The sequence below is a fragment of the Hibiscus syriacus genome, unplaced genomic scaffold (genome assembly GCF_006381635.1).
Source record: "Hibiscus syriacus cultivar Baekdansim isolate YM2019G1 unplaced genomic scaffold, ASM638163v2 tig00110989_pilon, whole genome shotgun sequence".
Taxonomy (NCBI): domain Eukaryota; kingdom Viridiplantae; phylum Streptophyta; class Magnoliopsida; order Malvales; family Malvaceae; genus Hibiscus; species Hibiscus syriacus.
In genome coordinates this window covers 849,807-871,609 of record NW_024062943.1, presented here as the reverse complement: position 1 = coordinate 871,609, position 21,803 = coordinate 849,807, and the positions used below count along the sequence as shown (strand labels likewise).

At 34.6% G+C, this 21,803-nt stretch overlaps 1 long non-coding RNA gene across 1 annotated transcript; it reads right to left on the bottom strand.

Annotated features, from left to right (window-relative positions):
- Positions 1-698: 698 nt before the first annotated feature.
- Positions 699-1,117, bottom strand: LOC120149188. The gene is made up of 3 exons (XR_005518442.1): positions 1,056-1,117; positions 896-953; positions 699-753 (listed from the first exon to the last, which is right to left on the bottom strand). It is a non-coding gene; the product is annotated as an uncharacterized LOC120149188 (long non-coding RNA).
- Positions 1,118-21,803: the final 20,686 nt, after the last annotated feature.

Here is a 21,803-nt window from a genome sequence, read left to right as displayed (position 1 = left end):
TCACCAAAGATACAGAATAACATACACACAAAAGGGATCCATTAGATGGACAAAGACCATAATCTGGACCTTCTATATTTACAGAGCTCACATCATTTTCCACCACACCATATGAATTGGGATCTTTCCCTCCCAAAGTTCCATTCTGCTGACAGTTATAAACAGATAGACACTGTACAACTTCCTTGGAAAAATTTTGGGGATAAAATTTAATGCCAAAGACATTGGCTAATTGGTTTTGCTTCTCCAAAGGCATAGATGTGTCCTTAAAATATGTGTTCAACCATGATAAAACTTTTAAAGAAACACTCTGACAGCATCATTTTGCTTCTTATCCATGATATAACAGTGACAGTTCACACAAAACAGAAGTAAAATAAGATAGTTGATAATAAGAGCGTTTATGCAAAGATTATTTCTGAACTTTAACAAATGGCTTGGCAAAATAGGAACCATGTAACATTATAAACAAGTAGCCTCCAAAGAAAAGAATATGAGCTAAACTGCTAATTACCGCTACTTTGTTGCATATTATAAGAATGGCTCAGCAAAAAAAAAAAAAAAAGTAGTAAATGTACAATCCAAGAATTAGCGTGCTCTAGTAACAAATTACCATATTCAATGGGTGCAGTGGGGTAACTTTTAAGTAATTACAAACCTGAATTGAATCCAACTCAACTTTTCGCAGGTTGTTCTCAACCCCTTTGTATACTCCCTTAGTTTTACACCTTTAGACATTATGTTTGCAACCACCTACATCATATATGTGAGGGTAAAACCATATAAGCCTCTAAAGCTTGAGAAACAAAAATTTTCCTTTTGAATCATTAGATGTTTGGTATACTGACAACCTAAAAATAATACTCATAAAAGCAAATAATAAAAAATTACTCACATCATCATCTTTGCATTCTTCCAATTCTCGTTGAAGCCCCTCCAGCGATATATCATCACTACAAACAAACAAAACTTAAAATCTCAATCACCCTAAAAATAAAGAAGTCATTTTGTTTTCATATTTAAGAGTTCTAAGAAATTAAAACCCTAAAAAGAACATGCTGGCATCTTATTCAACAATCAAGTCTCCAACAAATGCCCCAAAATCGAACACATTTTTTGAGGTTTCATTTGGGTGATTCTGAAAAGATTGATAAAGATAGAATTGTAATATGGACATATCAATAACAGTAAAACCTTGAAATCTCAAGGAAACTGAATCCTTGAAGGGGGAAAAATACCGCATTATTTGCTGCACCTCGGCCATGTTTTCCATACTCGATTGTTCAGTAACTACACTCTAACTGAAACAAACAAAAATAAATACAGCTAGAATCAGTTTCTTTGCAATAAGAAAAGGAATATTAGAAATTCGACTAGATGTTTTAGATTCGGATCTGAGGTAGCTAACAAATAAAGGAAATATGCATGCTTCTAACATTATTATAAAATTATGTAAAAATGAAAGAAATACAACAGATCTAAGAAGAGGAGAAACAAATACCAGCCTCGTATTCATCAATTTCTATGAAGCAGAAACAAAGTTGAATCCCGAACTTAGTTAAAGAAGAAGGAGAAGGAAAGAAGTTCCAACCAACAAAGATCAAAACTTTAGGTTCTAGGGTATTTTCAAGATGAGAAAGAATAGGGAAATGAGCAATAAATGGTGGGAAATGAGCAAGCTTTACGGGTTTGAAATTTTCGAAAATTTGCGCTGCTTCCGCTCTTTTTTACAACAGATTTGAAGTTGGCAATCGCTCCTTCCATTCAAAAAACCTAAAATGGAAGAGACAAAGAGAAAGCTTTGAACTGTGAGAGTTAAACCCATGATGGGAGGGTTTCTAATATAGCGGCGATTTTTACACAAATGCCACTATATATCGTGCTATCGCAACATTTTTTATATAAACACTACTAAATTACTCGTGTTTAGCGGTGTTTGTTGAAAAACGTCACTATAGATTAATCCTATTGTGGTGTTTATATAAAAACGCCACTAAAGTACTATTTTGTTACGATGTTTGTATAAAAACGCCACTAAAGTACTACTCTTTTGCGGTGTTTGTTGAAAAATGACACTATAGATGAACCCTATTACGGTATTTGTATAAAAACGCCCCTAAAGTACTATTTTTTCAAGGCGTTTGTTGAATAAACGCCACTATAAATGAACCTAATTGCGGCGTTTTTATATAAACGCCGCTAAAGTACAACTCTGCCCCGACATTTTATATACAAACGCTGCTAAAGTTACCATTTTGTGGCGCTTGGATTGTAAACGCCGCTATAGAACAGTTTTGCTATAGTGAGTATGTAATTTGAAAATAATTACAGTTTATTTCATATCGAATGTGAATTTTTGTAATTGAACCATATAATTAATATACATGATTTTTAGTCCCTAAATAGGATTTTTGATACCCAAAGTGTTTATTTAAGTTGTAACACCTTAATCCAGTCCGACCCGAAGATCGAAGGATTAAAGTGTCACATGGGACTACTGAGGTGGCTTACCCAAAAGTTTTCTTTTAAAACAATTGTAAAACATCATATAAAAACCATCCAAGTAATATGAAATGAAAATGTAATAATAAAAAAGTTTACAAATACGATGAGCTCCCAAAATACAATCCAATAATAATATTGTTTACAACAAAATAGAGTTATGATTGAATACAAAGGGGTCTATGAATAGTACATGCTTATAATAAAAATCAAGATGTACTTTGAAGCCTCGACTGATCTAGATTATCTTATGGCGATAACGTTCCACAAACGGTCTCCTACGAACTTATGTATGAAAGCACATTCCGAACATTAAGCTTACGAGGTCAATTCCACACTAATAATTGTATTGTACTACATGCATTCACTACATGAGTGTAGACACCCATTTTCTTAAAAGATAGAACTAGTAAGAGTTTCTATCCTAGGAGGACTCTTCCACCACCATATCTTTTAAAGCAACAACCACACCAGCAAACGTGCAACAACCGAGCAAGGAGTCTAGTTGCATTAGGATTCTATTGTTAATAGGATTCTAAAAAATAGTTAGTTTTTTTCACTATAAATACATGTAATCCTCCCCATTTGTAACACACGATTTACATACAAAATACAGAGGAAAACACGGAAAATAAAAAGGCAAACCTATTGTAAACGATTTGAAAAGGAAACAAAAGTTATCAACTTTTTTACTTTTGATTCGATCTCTTACATTTATGTTTTAATTATTATTATTTTATTTATTTAACTTTATTTATACGCACATTTCCCTTGTTACTCATTTTATTTAATTGTTTTGTTATTTTTCTTTTTTTTTCATGTAATATTTTTTTACATTTTAAGCATTTTCTTTTTTACTTTAGTATATATATATATTTTAGATTATATATATATATATTATTTTTTTATTATCAGTTTTATTAATTTATATATATATATATAATATTTTTATTTATTTTTTATTTATTATATATATATATATATATTATTTTTACTTTTTTATTATTATTTTATTTATTTGTTTTATTTATATATATTATTTTTCTTCTTTTTCTTTATTTTTTTTATTTATTTTACTTACTATTTTATCTTTACTTTTTTTATCTTATCTTTTATTTAATTTGTTTTTTCTTCATTTTAATTTAATTAATTTATTTATTTCTTACCTTTTTATCTAACATGGTTTTTGACCTTCTTAAGGCCACACCTTTAAAACTATCTAAGGTAAGTAATTGTGATCGTATTTTTACCTTTTAATTTTAAATTACAATTTTCTTAATTTAAGACAACCGGCAAATTAATTGGTACCGAAAGGGCGGTTCAAGGGTGTTAATCCTTCCTTGACCATAACCGACTCCCGAACCTGACACATTTCTGGTAAAAATGCAGATTAGGTAAGATGGTGCCCGACTCACCTAAATTCGTTTTAAAGTGGTCGGTGGCGACTCCCAACCCAATTATTTCAAGTTGAAGCCTAATTCGGGTCCCAACCGAAAGATGATTACAACAGCTTGGGGACATGTAAGTGAGTCAGGCTAAGGTAATTTTCAGTTGTCTTTTTAACGAAAAGGGTAAGTTTAAATTTTAAGGTAACATTTGATCCTTATTACTTACTTTTGATTATATTTTTGAGTAAATAGTTGTACTAACCGTTTTCTAATGATTTCAGCATTCCAAACTCGTTTTTCACTTAAGGCTCTAAAACCCAAGCTCTGAACCCGTTTTAAAGTGGGGGTGAAAGCGACGCCTTCATGTGAATTTATTCACCGTATGGGCCTAGTAAGTAACCTTCGGGATTTATATACCTTATGCCTTCGTGTGAATTTATTCTTCGTATGGGCATAAGGGAATGTGTCCTCTTGAGTTTAACTTAGTCCACACAAGCCTGTGATGAGTTTAGGACTAAGGGTCTGGCAAGCCTAGGGGGCACCGGCAAGGAGAACTCGGGTACCATTTTTTAGAACTTAAACCGGGAGACTATGGAGAATTAGAGCCCACCCCAAAATCTCATTCCAAGCCCTAGGTTGTTTTGTTTCATGCTTTACTTTCTGTTCAAAGCATACGAACTAGACAAATATGTGGTTAGGATTTATGTGGAATTAGCATGCGGGATAGAGATCATGTCCGGGTAGGAATTAAAGCATGTGGGGTAGGATTTTTCGTTTTTATTATTTTTGATTTACCTCACTAACTCTATTTTACTTTTGTTCTCTTTTATTTTGTTTTCATCATTTGCATCATTTAAAAGAGGTGTTGATCCACCAAAAATGTGTTTGTTAAAACATGAATGATCTGCATTAATGGACAAAGGGGTTGTAATACAAGAGGTAAAAAAACGTAGGGGTCCGGCTATGGTCAGAAAAGACTCAAAAAGAAAATGAGGATAATCTGGAAGACAACTATGTGTCACATTTGATCAAGAAGACACAGTGCCCACAATCAAATAGATCAAAAGTCAACTTTTCAAAAATGGGTTAACAAAGGTGGCAGAGGCAAGACGAGAAAAATGGTACTGACCTCGAGAGTCCCTTCAAAGACAACAAGAAAAAGATGACAAAATGATAGCTGAATTGGAAGCCATTGTCGACAAATTCAATGAACTTCAGATAATCCATTTGATGGAGGATTTCAATTATGTTTCCGTTATAGAACAGGTTCAGCAAAGAATGAAAGCCATAGATGCAGTCATTTGATACTTCTAGGAACAAGTACAAAAAACAGCTCGTCACTTGCACGATTTAGCCAGAGAAGCCGGAGCGGTTCGGCAGGGTATTCGACTGGTGACAGACGAAGGTAGAAGACTAGTCAACTTGTTTTAGGGTCTAGAGGATTTAGTCTGGATGTACCTTTAAATATGTTTATTGTCTCTTAGAAGATAAAACATTTTTGTCCCAATAAAGATGATTTATAATAACAGACATGTTTTTGGACCAATGCCTCGAACATTTCATGCAATTTTGCATTTTGCATCTACATTTCATTTTTTAAGCATTTTCATAAACTAGAAATTTCTTCATGGAGAATTCGATGAAGTGGCTTTAACCACATGACACCACATGGAAGCAAGATTGTAATATCAAAAGAAAAACTGAAATCACAACGAATGAGCCCGATCAGCTGGTTGTACAACTAGGTCTGCCAAGATGATCTGAGAAAAGATTCCACATATCCTAAGAGCTACGATGTTGAAGTTGTTTGTAGTTGCCACATAGGATGCTCCATACATTTCTCTGAGAACTATAAGGCGCTGAAGCGCGAGATCCAAAACCTGATGGATTCAGGGGCATAGACAGTCAAAGAATGAGACATTGCATATATCATTTGCACTTAAAGGATTGTTTTGTTTGAACACGCCTTTGATCTTTAATGTTTGCTTAATCTTTTAAACAATTGAATTTATGCTACTTTCTAAGGTGGAGCAATTGAACAAATTTTAATCTTTAGTTCTTTGAATATTAAATGAATTAAGGATTCTTTTAATTCTTCAAGAATTATAGATTTTTGACATATGGCAAGATTAGACCTTTCTTATTCTGTCTCAAACCCCAAAATAAAATACCTTGATTCTTTACCCAAAATAACTCATGGACATTACCAAAAAGACCAAATTTTGACATTATCTCCCTTTAAAATTTTTTTAACAATGCCTTTATCTTTTTGATACACCCATACCTTTCTTTGAGTCAATAAAGTCACACCATTGTCTTTTTAGACTCAAAATTGACATTTTTATACCATTAAAACCCAAGGCATTGAGTTGTTCATTTGAACATGAGCATTCTTCTAAGACACAACTTGTGGCATCTTGCAGGGAGCCTGAACATTGAGATATGTTGGGGCAAGAAGCAGAAAGAAGAATTCACTCGAAATAATTCTATCATGCATTAATTACACTGTTTTCATATGAATAAAATTAATCCTGAAAATCTATCCCCCTGGGGATACCTCTTCTGTGAAAGCTTCCATGTATGAAATGATGAACGGCTTTCTCTCTTTACCCCTTCACAACAGGAGAAAATATATATCCCTTGTGTCCCCTTTTGAGCCTATAGTATTTTTCTTCTGATTCAACCCTAATAAGGATCACTCTCCACACTGGGGGGCAAGGTGGAGAAAATATGCTCACATGAGTGAAGATATTGATTCAGATAAGATTCTGAAAGGTGAACCAAATGCCAAGTGCGAAGATTCAATCAGAACAGAAAGAGGAAAAAATAGAAAAAAAGCAAAGAGAAAATAAAAAGAGAAAATAAACAAAGAAAAATTGAAGAAAAAAGAAGACAATATGCATATGCAAAGATTCTCTCGATTCAAACGACGCGTCGAGATTCAAACTATGAGATTGATCAAGCATAATCATTTCCGAATCACTGAACCACTTCAATCAAAGATCATAGAGCATCAAATGAGATTGATCAAGCACAATCATTTCTGAATTACTGAAACACTCCACTCGAAGATCATGGAGCATCAAGAGAGAGACTCATATGAGCAGATTCAAATTGAGCAAGATATGATCGAAGGCATCAGAATGAATTGATCCTTGGTTCAATCACCCTTAAACACTTGTTTGAGCCTTTTTATCCCTTTCTTTCATAACCATGAACCATGACCTACGTTACGTGCCTTAAAAGTCTATTCTAATCATATATGGATTTCTAAACAGAAGAGACTATCTTCAGATTTCATCCCGCCCATCAGGATTAATCTTTATTTGTAAAAAAATAATATAATTAATGCATGATAGAGAAAAATAACAAAAGGGGGTTCAAGATGTAAATTACGAATAATATCTTGAAACCAAAGGAGAATTCGAGTTGAAAACCTGAAAAGGCGGCTCCAATACAAAAATTGGGCAGCTAAGGCGATCGCACGAATTCCTTGATAAGGCATCGCACAATCCGAGATTGACTATGAAAGTTGGGAATCGGAGAACACTTCCAATAGAGGAGCATGCAAGATACCCCATCAAACCTTTGAGCATCAAATAAACAAAAATGCCAAACCTTTGACCAAACACAATAACCTGAGACATTTTTATCCTTTTCTTATTTAACCATTTCCCAAAAATAGATTTGATCTTGACACGTGTCAAACGACTATAATTTATTGAAGGATTAACAATGTAATTAATTCTTTGATATCCAATGAACTCTAGTTTTATGATTTGTCTCAATTGTAAAACCGTGAAAGAGGCAATATTTTCAAAACTTTTTGTTAAACATTTTTCGAAACTCTTTTTTGATATTTTCAGAACTTTGAAAATAAAAAAGAAAGAAAACATTTTTTTTCAAAACAAGACAATCTCTCTATAGTGGATCTTGGTAAATGATATGTGGCTATCAAACACAAAATTCATGCTTAAAATCAATACTGAAGCAAGAAATCAAGAACAATGAGGGCATCTTTGAAGATTCAACATCAAATGTTGGGGCATTTTTTAGATTTAACATAAAATGTTGGGGCATTTTTTGAGATTCAACATCGAATATTGGGGCATCTTTGGGAATTCAACATCCTGATGCAAATTATCAGACCTTTTGAAGGCATTTCCTCCATATGCAGGAACAAGTACACAAAGCACGAGACTCCATCCAGGGGATAAAATAGAACTAATTCATAAGTTTTTGTATACATAAGTTTTTGCAGCTTTTAGAGTCAAGTTTCAACTTCAAGATGAAGGATGCTCGATTCAAAAGCACATGGTGGTTGCTCTACCTCACAGCGAAGGGGTGACTGTCTGACAACAAAACAACTTTCCAGTTTTAGTCAGAGTCCATTTCAACTTCACGGCGAAGGATATTGAACTCAAAGCGATACAATTCACTCGAGAGTAGATTTCAACTTTACGACAAAAGATATCTAGCTCGAAGCCAAACTTCACAATAAAGGGATCATCCACGGTTTCGACTTCATCGCGAAGGGAATCGTGTCCACCCGCAACATACAATACTTGGATTTCAACTTCACAACGAAGGGGCCACCTGCGATTTCAACTCCACGACTTCACGATGAAAGGGCCACCTGCGATTTCAACTCCACGACGGAGGATATCGTGCCACTCGAGACAACACAAGTTCAACTCCACAACGAAGGGACGACTGGTTGTCAACAAACAATTTCCCAATTTCGGAGCCAATTTCAACTTCACAGCGAAGGGGCGGCTGGCTATCAACAAACAATTTCTTAGTTTCAGATCCAATTTTTAACTTCACGGCGGAGGATATTGGACTCGGAACAATACAACTTACTTGGATTTTAACTTCACGATGAAGGATATCCAATTCCAAGGCTCAACTTCACAACGAAGGGGTCATCTACGGTTTCAACTTCACGACGAAGGGGATCGTGCTCACCATTGTCTCTCTTGAGACAGTTTCCAAGTTTCCCTTGAAACAAAAATATTTGAATCTGTTTTCATTGAAACTAATTTCGTCTCCCTTGAGACATTTTCTTTTGGAACTAAATTTTGTCTCCCTTGAGACAGTTTCCCTTGAAACGAAATTTTGTCTCCCTTGAAACATAAACATTAAAAACATTTCCCTTGAAATGAATTTTATCTCGATTGAGATAGTTTCCCTTGAAACGAAATTTTGTCTCCCTTGAAACATAAGTATTGAAAACATTTCCCTTGAAATAAATTTTATCTCGCTTGGGGTAGTTTCCCTTGAAACAAAATTTTGTCTCCCTTGAGACAGTTTCTCTTGAAACATAAACATTGAAAACATTTCCTTTGAAATTAATTTTGTCTCTCTTGAGATAGTTTCCCTTGAAATAAAATTTTGTCTCCCTTGAGATAGTTTCTCTTGAAACATAAACCTTGAAAATATTTCCCTTGAAACACAAAATATTTAAATCAGTTCCCCTTAAAACGAGTTTTGAGACAGTTTCCCTTGAAACAAAATATTGTCTCTCTTGAGACAGTTTCCCTTGAAACAAATTTTGTCTCTTTTGAGACAATTTCCCTTGAAACAAAATCTTTGAATATCTTTTCCTTGAAACAAATTTCGTCTCCCTTCAGACAGTTTCTTTTAGAACTAAGTTTTGTCTCTCTTGAGACAATTTCTTTTGAAACAAATTTTGTCCCTCTTGAGACAGTTTCTCTTGAAACACAAAAAAACCCTCGAAATTGTTTCTCTTGAAACACACACACAAAAAACCTTTGAAAATATTTCTCTTGAAACACCAAACCCTCGAGTTCGATTACACTCAGCTTCGAGGGCACATCATTTACAACATAACTCAAGGCTAGAAGAGTTATCTGTCACCAAAAGACCTTCGAGTTCAACTATGCTCAGCTCTAAGGCACATCATTTACAGCATAACTCAAGGCAAGAAGGGCTATCTGTCAATAAAATTATCGAGTTCGATTCCAATCAGCTCGATGACACCTCAATCACACTATTGTCCGGCTACAATCGAGGTTTTTCAAGCCGAGAAGAAGGTCTGGGTTAGCCGTGCCTTAGTAGCAAGAAGCCTTTTTTCCGTCAGAATGACTTAAGTCGAGAAAAGCTATCTGTCAGCGAAGACTTTTTGAGTTCGGTTTCATTCAGCTCGAGGGCATATCAACCACATTGTGGAGTCAAGAGATTACTTTCCAGTCGATTTTTTATCCAAGGTCTTTAAACCGAGAAGAAGACCAAAGTGGACTACAACGAGACCACATTCTGATTCAATCATTCAAGATGTACTAGACTTCGCGACGGAGGAGCCATCCGCAATTCAATTCGACAATGAGTTATTCTTCAACTCCACTGAACGAAAATTTGTGTCTTTTTATCTTTGTCTTATTTTCGTTCCACGAAAATTAAGAGGGGCAGCTGTAGACACCAATTTTCTTAAAAGATAGAACTAGCAAGAGTTTCTCTCCTAGGAGGACTCTTCCACCACCATATCTTTTAAAGCAACAACCACACCAACAACTGTAACAACCGAGCAAAGAGTCTAGTTGTATTAGGATTCTATTGTTAATAGGATTCTAAAAATAGAGTTTTTTCACTATAAATATATGTAATCCTCCCCATTTGTAACACACGATTTACATACAAAATACAGAGGAAAGCACGGAAAATACAAAGGCAAGCACGGAAAATACAAAGGCAAACCTATTGTAAACGATTCGAAAAGGAAATAAAAGGTAGCATCTTTTTTACATTTGATTCGGTCTCTTACATTTACGTTTTAATTATTATTATTTTATTTATTTAACTTTATTTATACGCACATTTCCCTTGTTACTATTTTTATTTAATTGTTTTGTTATTTTTTTTCTTTTTTTCATGTAATATTTTTTACATTTTATGCATTTTCTTTTTTACTTTAGTATATAATATATTTTTAGATATATATATATATATATATATATATTATATTTATTTTTATTATATATATATATATATATAGATATATAGATTATTTACTTTTTTTTATATTTTTATTTTTTATTTATTATTATATTATTCTTTTTTTTTATTTTTTTTTTTTATATTTATTTTTACTTACTATTTTATCTTTCTTTTATTATCTTTTATTTAATTTGTTTTTCTTCATTTTATTTAATTTTTATTCTTACCTTTTTATCTAACATGATTTTTTGACATTCTTAAGGCCATACCTTTAAAACTATCTAAGGTAAGTAATTGTGATCGTATTTTTACCTTTTAATTTTAAATTACAATTTTCTTAATTTAAGACAACCGGTAATTTAATTGGTACCGAAAGGGCGGTTTAAGGGTGCTAATCCTTCCTTGACCGTAACCGACTCCCGAACCCGACCCACCTAAATTCCTTTTAAAGTGGTCGGTGGCGACTCCCAACACAATTATTTCAAGTCGAAGCCCAATTCGGGGCCCAACCGAAAGACGATTACAACAATGAGCATGCTAAGGTAAAAACACATAAGGATGCTGACATGAAATGCTAAAGTAAGCATCATGGTGTGCCTGAGGGTTCTACATCTCGGGGCACACACCCCTCTAGCATACTGGTGTTGTGTAAATGCTACAGCAAAAGTGCAAGCATACACTATTTAACAAGTAATAAAGTGGTAGCAAAATAATACCACGGATATCAAAACCACATAGAGCAATTAGATTACAATATAGTTCAAGTGTAACAAAGAAGAGTTGAAGTTGATGATTGAAAAACAAAAGTAGAAAGTAGAAATATCAATGTTAAAGAGCAGAGGAATACTACAATAATCAAATGAGCATTAAAAACCAATGGACTTAAGGTGCTATTATTTTTGGGTTGCTAACACAATAGTAATGCTAAAACACTATGTTCACGAGTTATCCTAAGATTAATCCACAATATTAAACTTCTAATTCTCATTAAAAATCTCATAAGTTCATAATCAAACATAATCATAGGTATCATATATCTCTATATGGATATGCTACTCTCGTAAGCACCTATGCTATAACAAAACTAGGATGTATCCTTAATTAATTTCATCTCTAAAATTAATCAACAAACACATACATAAGATTTTATTATCTCTAATCAACATAATATTAAAACTACATCATCATAAACATAGTTTAAATTATCAAAAAACCATCACATAAGCATTTAATCGAACACTTTACGTTTGATACCCAAAATAAAAGTAATAAATATTCAATATTCACAATATCATTTTCCTTATCTCAAGTTCGAAACAATAAGCCAGTGCTAAACCCCAATCGATCACTTCTGCTTCATCACTACTGTTACACTCCCCGACAGATGGACTAGGAAGTCATCGTGGCTCAAATATATGGATAAAAATATAGGAGATGAAGAATTTGATGATGAAATAGTGAGAACATCACTTCTATTTATAGATAGAGGGAGCGGACCCTCAACCAATAGTCTTTCACCACAATTCTAGTGATTCTAGAGCCTTTTTAACAGATGCCTTCTTCCAGTTATCCCGTATAAGAAGGTTCTCCAATCTTCTTGGTGAGTTATTGGATGCTGCAAAACAGTTCAAAAATCTAACACAACATTACTTACAAAATCGAGTAATACCCCCAACATCAGTATACCAAATCCCAGCATAAAACATAAAATTTCAACAAATATTTACCAACTTAATCTCATTATACAAATGATGCAAAATAAGTAAAAATGATCCTAAAAATGCTCAAGTTCAAGTTTATCCTAGGTAAAAGATTTCTAAATGATAACTCTTTTGGAAAGTTATGACACCCCCAAACCTAAGTGTTTGATTATCCTCAAGCAATTAAATGCATGCAACTATAAGTAATGATGCAGGAAAAAAAATATAAGGAAACCATTCATAAGCTTTCTCATATTCCATTTTTTCAACCCTTAGATAAGGTTGCAGTAAGATATGCAACATTTATGATCCCAAATTGAAGAATGCAATTTTAAATTAGTAGTTTTAGAATTCATAGTGTACAGTAGTGTACTGTCTAGGTGTATCCACTCAATTCTTGGATAAGTTAAAAAAATTTGTCCTACTCAGTTAAAAATTTTCAATGCTACAACAATCTGCCTTTATCTATGCTGGAGCGTTCCTACTTATTTCCTAAAAACTATGTTGGAGCTATTACCAACATTGCCTAACTTATTTCCTAATTTTTAAGCATAACTATTTGTGGCATCTAATAAGGATATGAGATTTACAACTTAAAAATTTCTAATTTCTCAAAGTATTGAGAGTATATACCTATAGTGTTCAAAGGTTCTATGAATCATATTTTCACTAAGTTTCTACAACAATCTTCTATCATTTCACATCATCAAAATTTTCATTGTCGGGTATCATTAAAATTTTCCTAAAAGAAATTATCTTTCATTGGTTTCCTAACACTAATCCTAAAGCATTACTAATGTAATTCCTAAATGCTATAACAACTTATGCAAAATATGCAAACAAAACTAACATGCACTCCTAAACATAACATAAACAAAATATAAAATCAACAAACAATACACCCTCAAAACTAAAGAATGGGATAAGGAGGACAATACTCCCATAAGTTGGTTTCCTTGAGCTTTTTCCTCGGGCTAGTGGTGTTGGGCTGGACTCTCTTAGCAATGATTTTTACTTTGGAAGAAATTTCTACTTTTAACTCGATTTCAGTGTAGTGGCCTTGGCCACGACAACATTAGGACTCAGAGTAGTGATTACACTTGCAATATCTTTCATCTTTGGGGTAGGGGTTCTAATTTTTGCTCCTCCTTGTCCTTAGAGTCGTCAACGAAAACAAAAGACGGGTTCTTTGGCATATTGGCTTCAACAAGCACTTCAATTTCAGTAATCACTTTGTTGAGTATTTGAGTGGCATCACTGTGTTACTGCTCTCATGCTACAACATCCTTCAACATTACATTAGTATATATAGGTCCAACATATCTTTAGTAGCTTCAACTTCTTCACTTAGCTTGGGTTGGTGGTTGAATTCCTCCTCGTCAACTTTTTATTCATTGACGTCCTCAGAGTCGACAGTAATGACATCGTTATATGTCATCGAATCAGCCACACTCTCTTCACCCTCCTATTTCTTATTCTAGGAATCACTCTCATTATCCTCATCTTCTATTATTGCGTCCTTATCATCAACATGATCTTTATTCCTATGTTTAGGGCTTACAGAGCTAGTTACAACATCTAACATTGTTGGTGGAGCTAAATTGTATAGCATCAACATTGGGAAAGCCAGAAAAGGAACATCTAGCTTCTTGAATTGCTTGGTTATGATTTGTTAGAAAATCGCGTCACAATCTTTGGCATAACGCCAATATTGCAATTGTGCTTTATGTTCTTGATATTGATTATGTAAAATGTGATTCAACTTCAACTAGATGTTATCTTGCTTTACTACTATTATAGACATGACACTTTGTAATTCCAGAAAAATAGGATCAACTGATAACTTTCCTCCTTGAACAATCTCAGTAACATGATCACTAAATGTTTACTCATCATGTTGTTCAGATTTTGGCTCCCCTAATCGAACCAAGTCTAATAGGATTCCAATTAGTGAAAACTTGGTCAGAAGATAAGATGGACATTTATGCTTGATAGCACAGTGAAGTGATTAATGCAGGGGAGAATAAATAACCAGAGGTTTTCTGAGCACATGCAAAAATCTCAGCCGAGATAATTTTTCCCACAACAATATGTGTTCCAACCAATATCGAAATCAACAAAAGAATTATATCTTTAGTAATAGAGGAATAATGCATGATAAAATTAATCTAGTTAGAAGAGAAGTAAACCATACCCTTGTCGACTTGTTGAGGTGTAACCTCTTCATCGTGTATACTTTTATAGGTGATATATCCCATGATTTTCTTGTAATGCACACGTCAAAACCGAATTGAGCCAACTAACCCGGGATCACATTTTCAACAAATATTGAATGTTCGCATGGAGCATCCCTTATGCCTAGAAATACATTAATCAACTTGGCCCACCAGTAGATCATCTTCTCTCGAACATATACCAAGGGCTTCTCTGCATCAGTTAGGTTGCTATAGAATTCCCATATGAGCTCTTGAACAATGTCATCGAGATGCTCATAGAATTTTTTCGAGTATAGAGTAGCTATTGTGTCAGTGATGTGATTCACTTACAGTAAATTGTCTGTGGAGGAAAGATCGAAGCCCTGTTCATAACAGAAGTCTCAATTAGAGAATGCTTCCTCATATCTCTTCTAATTTTTGGACTCATAAAACTTCATGGGTCATTCAGTAGCAATCACTGGTGGTTGTGGCTCTCGTGGTGGTGGTGAAGGTGGTCAGTGAGAGCCTTTAGTTGTGCTTTTCTTCTTTGGCACCATGGGAGAAGGCTTGAAAAATTAAAGAAAGAAATCAATAGAGGAAGAAAAAAATAAAAAAAATGGGAGCTTTACTTGGAAGAAGTACAACTAAGGAATGAAAAAAATATTTGGATAAAATTTCACAAGAATAAAATTAAATGGGTGTTGAATATAAGGTGTTCAATTAAATGCTTGGATAATGATTTATTTATGTTTTTATGAGTCATGTTTTTATATGATGTTTATTAGAGATAATAACATCCTATTCTTGTTGATTTAATTATTTTTAGAGATAAGAGTAATTGAGATTGCATGTTAGTTTTGTTACAACATTCATGATTACGAGAGTAACAAATTCTTATAGAGATATAGGAAGTCAATGTTGTGCTTTATTAATTATATGCCTATGAATTTTTAATGAGAGTTAGAAACTAATAGGTTTTATGTTAATCATTGCATAACTCATGAAATATAATGTTACAACAAGATCATTTTGCCAGCAGCCAACTAAGACAACATCTTAGGTCCATCGGTTTGTTTGCTCTATTATTTGTTGCAACATTCCCCTACTTTCATCATCTTGATATTCCTATTTTTCTATTTGTTTTTTAATTACTAAATCAATCTTTCTGTTGTATATAGACTCTTTGTAACAAGTTTTGCTCCCTGTGGGATTCGACATTCGTAACTTTATTGTTACCACTTTATTACTTGATACGTAGTGTATGCTTACGCTTTGCTATATCATTTATAAAACATTAATTACTATGGACTTTGTTACTATATTGTCTCTAACTCTTTCAAAAAAGGATTTTGTCCGAGTGATTGTAGATAGACTCACCAAGTTTAGCCAACTTGATCCCTACTCGAGTTAATTAATAATTGGACAAGCTAGCTAGGTTATATATCTCAGAGATTGTTAGATTGCATAGAGTTCATATATCTATCATCTTTGATCAAGATTCAAGATTTACTTTGAGGTTCTAGAAGAATTTCCATGAGGTTTTTGGTACCTATATGAATTTCAGTATTGCTTTTTATCCGTAGACTAATGGTTAGTCTGAGAGAGTAATTCAGGTTTTGTAGGACATGTTAAGGGGTAACGTGATTGACTTTTGTGGTAGTTGGGAGAACTTCTTGCCTTTGGTAGAGTTTTCTTATAATAATAGTTATTAAGCCAGTATTCATATGGCACCTGTAACATCCTCCATACCGAGTTAATGATTAAATTGTGAAATTTTAAAATTTAGTGATCAAAGTTGATAAATTAAAAGTTGAAGGAATTGATTGAAATATTTGGTGTAGGATCAATTAGCAAAGCATAGGGAACTAAAGGGGAAAATGAGTCTTTTGACAAGGAAAATAATTAAAGGTTTCTTAAGGATATTTAATAAACCACGTGGAAAGCTAATGAGAGAAACAAGGTTCTGGATATTTCTTTCTTCTTCTTTCTTCTTCTCTTTGCCGTGAAGACAAAGCTAAAGGTAAGTTTTCTTATTGATCAAATTCTTGATGAATTTAAGGTTTCTTATTGATCCTTAGATAATAACTAAGCTTAAGGAAAGCTTAGATTATCTTAAAACCATAAGATGAAGAGTATATGAAGAATCAAAGAAAGGAAGTATAAAAGTGAAATCTTGGATTAGAGCTCATAATAAGAATTAGAAGTGGGATTTGACTTGTCATAAAGCTAACTAAGAAGTATGAAGTGTTAGAATTCAAATTAGAACATGTTGGAATTTGGGTTAGATTCTTAAACTCTACATGGAGAATTGGATTTATAAGTTTTAAAAGTATAGAATGGATAATAATTAGTTTAAGTAAGAGTATACAAGTTAAGGATATAAAAAGAGGAGAAATATAAAGTGTTAAATAGACTAAGAAGAGATTTTCGTGCTAAAATGACAATTCTGGGCAATGTGCATCGATGCACATTCATTGTGCACCGATGCATCAATGATAAATCCCAGAAATTGTTTAAGGTGCATCGATGCATTAATTTAAAAGAAAACATTGAATGCTATCGATGCTTAAGGAGTGCATCGATGCACCCCATTAAATACAAACATCAAAAATCATGAGTTGAGGGTATATTATTGTATTTTAATAAAATAAGTTCAAATGTTTAATTGGTTTTTTTAAGTATTGTTTTGTGTAGTCAATGTGACATCCTGGACTCGTATCCGAGTCGGATATGAGTTGATGGTGTTATATTTAATGGTATCAGAGCTATGGTTCTAGGTATAAACCAGAGTCTATAGAGTCTTTAAATGGAATACATACCAACAAATAGTGAGAACTTCTGATCTGGTATAGTATGAGTATGTTGTTTTGCTAATAGAACAATGTGTTTATTTTATTAGATGTATGGACATAATAGCTCCCGAAGTGAAGCGGGAGAAGATAGGCCTGTTGAAAGCAGTAATTCACCTGCCCTGGCCAGGCAAGGTGAAGAACATGCATCTCAAGGAGTATCTGTGCAAGATCAGGATACGTTCTTCAGAACGTTAGACGTTATTCTGACGCGTCTTCAACCTCCTGCTCCACCAACCCAAAGAATGAATGTAGCAAAAGAGTTTAGAGGTTTAGGAGCTCCTGAATTTAAGGGAAAAGCCGAGGAAGGTTCGGTTGCAGCGGATCTTTGGCTAAATGATTTGAAAATCATGTTGGATGGTCTCCACTGTTCTGAAGTGGAGAAGTTAGATGGAGCTGTCTCGTTGCTGAGGGGTCAGGCGAGGATATGGTGGACGAACCTCACCATGAGGATATCCAGTGACCAGTTGACTTGGTCTTTGTTCTTAGATGAATTTAAAAACAAGTACATTGGAGATCAATTTATTCGGCAGATGAAACAGGAGTTTTTGAATTTGAAACAGATGAACCGCTATGTATATGAGTATGAATGTGAGTTCAACAAGCTGAGTAGGTTTGTATCCGAGCTTGTGCATACTGAAAAAGAGGCTTGTGAATGGTTTATGGAGGGCTTACGCCCTATATTGAAATAGATGCTGATAGTATTAAATTTGTCCTCGTTCCAAGAGGTGATCAATCGTGCCAAGGCTCTTGAAAGAGCTCAGAATGAGAGATTCAGGTATTTAAGAGTTCAGACATCAACACCATCAAAAAGAGGAAGAGACTCATGATTTTGATCACAAGCTAGATCAGAATCAGTTGCATCATCTGCTAGGGGAGCAAGTCAGGCAAGACCTAGACAGACGCAGTCAGTGGGATCTGGTGTTGGGAGATCTACTCCGAGTCAAGCGAGACAGTGTTAGCACTATGGGAAAAACCATTATGGGGCTTGTCGGATGGCTGTTGGGACTTGTTTTCGATGTGGAGATGCCGTACATTTTATCCGGGATTATCCATTGATGGTTGGTGAGCCTGCACAATCTGAGAGAATTGGCTCTGCCTCACAGAGAGGACGAGGAAGAGGTAGAGGAAGGAGCCAGTCTGAATCCTCTGCTCAACCTGAAGTTCGGTCAACCGCACGGGTGTACAATTTAAAGACAAGTGAATACCGTGATGATCCGGATATTATAGTAGGTACTTTTTCAGCTGTATGATAAATTAGTATGGGTACTGATTGATCCGGGTTCTAATTATTCTTACATTACCAGTAAGTTAGTAAAGGAATTGAGGATTCCCTTAGAAGCTACGAGTAATGAGATTATAGTAACAAATCCTTTAGGCCATAATGCTCGGGTGAACAATGTCTGTAAGGGGTGTCCCATAAAGGTTCAAGGAATTGAATTCCCTACTAATCTGATGGAATTACCCTTTGACGAGTTTGAAGTGATTCTGGGAATGGATTGGTTGTTCCGTTACTATGGAGATGTTAATTGCAGATCGAGAAAGGTAACCCTGAAAAGACTAGGAGGAACAGAGATAAGTGTGAGTAGTGAAAGGTTTAATCCTTTAACAAATGTAATGTCAGTAATGTCACCTAAGAAGTTGTTCCTACAGGGATGTCAAGGATTTCTTACAAATGTGATAGATTCAAGAGCTAAAGAAAAAGGATTGAATGAGATTTTAATAGTTCGAGAATTCCCTGATGTTTGCCCGGCTGAGTTGCCAGGATTACCTCCAGATAGAGAGGTAGCTTTCCAAATTGAAGTAATGCCAGGAACCCCTCCAATTGCAATGGCACCTTATTGGATGGCTCCGAAAGAATTGCAAGAGTTAAAGAATCAATTGCAAGAGTTGTTAGAAAAGGGATTTATTCGACCAAGTGTGTCACCTTGGGGAGCTCGGTGTTATTTGTTAAGAAGAATGATGGATCAATGCGTCTCTGTATTGATTATCAACAGCTTAATAAGGTGACCATCAAGAACAAGTATCCCCTTCCGCGCATTGATGACTTGTTTGATCAACTAAAAGGAGCTTTAGTATTTTCGAAGATCGATCTACGTTTGGGTTATAATCAATTGAAGATTCAGGAGAAAGATATTCCGAAGACGGCTTTTAGAATGAGATATGGTCATTATGAATTCATTGTAATGCCATTCGGAGTAACTAATGCACCTGTTGCTTTCATGGATCTTATGAACAGGATTTTTCAGCCCTATTTGGACCAATTTGTTATTGTCTTTATTGACGACATACTGGTGTACTCAAAATCCATTGAAGAGCACAGCGCACATCTGAGGCTAGTTTTGCAAATTCTCAAGGATAATAATCTTTATGTGAAATTGTCCAAATGTGAATTCTGGCTAAACGAAGTAATTTTCTTGGGGCATGTGATCTCGGCAGATGGGATTAGAGTGGACCCTCAGAAGGTTAAAGCTATAATAGACTGGGAAGTTCCAAAGAATGTATCTGAAGTTCGGAGTTTCCTGGGACTTGTCGGTTATTATCGAAGATTCATTAAGAATTTTTCGATGATAGTGCTGCCTTTAACGAAGATGATGAGAAAGAATGTACCGTTTGTTTGGACTCCTGAATGTCAATATAGCTTTGAAACTTTAAAGAAAATTTTGACAGAAGCTCATGTATTGGTTCAACCAGAATCTGGCAAGAATTTTGTAGTATTCAGTGACACATCTCATAATGGTTTGGGTTGTGTGCTTATGCAAGAAGGGAAAGTGGTAGCGTATGCATCGAGACAGTTGAAACCACATGAAAAGAATTACCCCACCCATGATTTAGAAATGGCTGTCGTGGTGTTCGCTCTCAAGATTTGGCATCATTATCTGTATGGAGAAAGATGTTACTTGTATACAGACCATAAAAGTCTGAAATACCTGATGACTCAAAAAGAGTTGAATTTGAGGCAACGTAGATGAGTAGAGTTCTTAAAAGATTATGATGTGATAATTGACTATCATCCCGGAAAGGCTAACGTGGTAGCAGATGCTTTGAGTAGAAAGACGTTTACAGCCTTACGAGCTATGGATGCAAGATTATCTTTAACTGGAGACGGTGGTTTATGTGCAGAGTTAAAACTTAAACCAACATGGTTGGAACGAATAGGAGAATTGCAAAGTAAAGATAGAACGTGTTTGAAAAGAATTGAGCAAGTGAAGAGCAAAGAGATTAAAGACTTTGAGGTTAAGTCATATGGAAATTTGTATTACAAAGGAAGATCTGTGATACCCGAAAATGAGGATTTGAAGAAAGAAATATTAACAGAGGCTCATTGCAGTCCATTAACGATGCACCTGGGTGGAACCAAGATGTATATGGATTTGAAGTATCAATTTTGGTGGTCAGGGATGAAACGAAGCATCTCCGAATTTGTGTCTAAGTGTTTGATATGTCAACAAGTCAAAGATGAGCATCAAGTTCAGTCAGGATTATTGCAACCGCTTTACATTCCTCAATGGAAATGGGAAATTTTACGATGGATTTTGTTTCGAGGTTACCCTTGACTCCGAACAAAAGAGAATCAATTTGGGTAATTATTGATCGATTGACTAAGTCAGCGCATTTCCTTTCGGTTAGAACAGATTTCTATATGGAAAAGTACGCTGAGCTGTATATTAGAGAAAATATTAGATTACATGGAGTGCATGTTTCCATAGTCTCTGATCGAGACCCTCGATTCACTTCTAGATTCTGGAAATCTTTACATGGAGCGTTGGGAACTCGTTTAAACTTTAGTACGGCTTTTCATCCTCAAACTAACGGGCAATCAGAGAGAACTATTCAGATATTGGAAGATATGTTGAGAGCATGCATAATGGAATTCAAAGGATCATGGGAAAAGTATTTACCGCTGGCAGAGTTCGCTTACAACAATAGTTATCAGTCCAATATAAAGATGGCCCCATATGAGGCATTATATGAGAGAAAATTTTGTACTCCATTAAATTGGTATGAACTCAAAGATCGAAGTGTTCTTGGTCCAGATTTAATTCAAGATGTAGAAAAGAAAGTTCGAGAAATTCAGCATAACCTCAAAGTAGCCTCTGATCGACAAAAGTCCTATTCTGATCTTAAAAGAAAAGAGATTGAATTCGAGGTTGGAGATAAAGATTTCCTTAAAGTATCTCCCTGGAAGAAAGTATTACGTTTTGGTCGGAA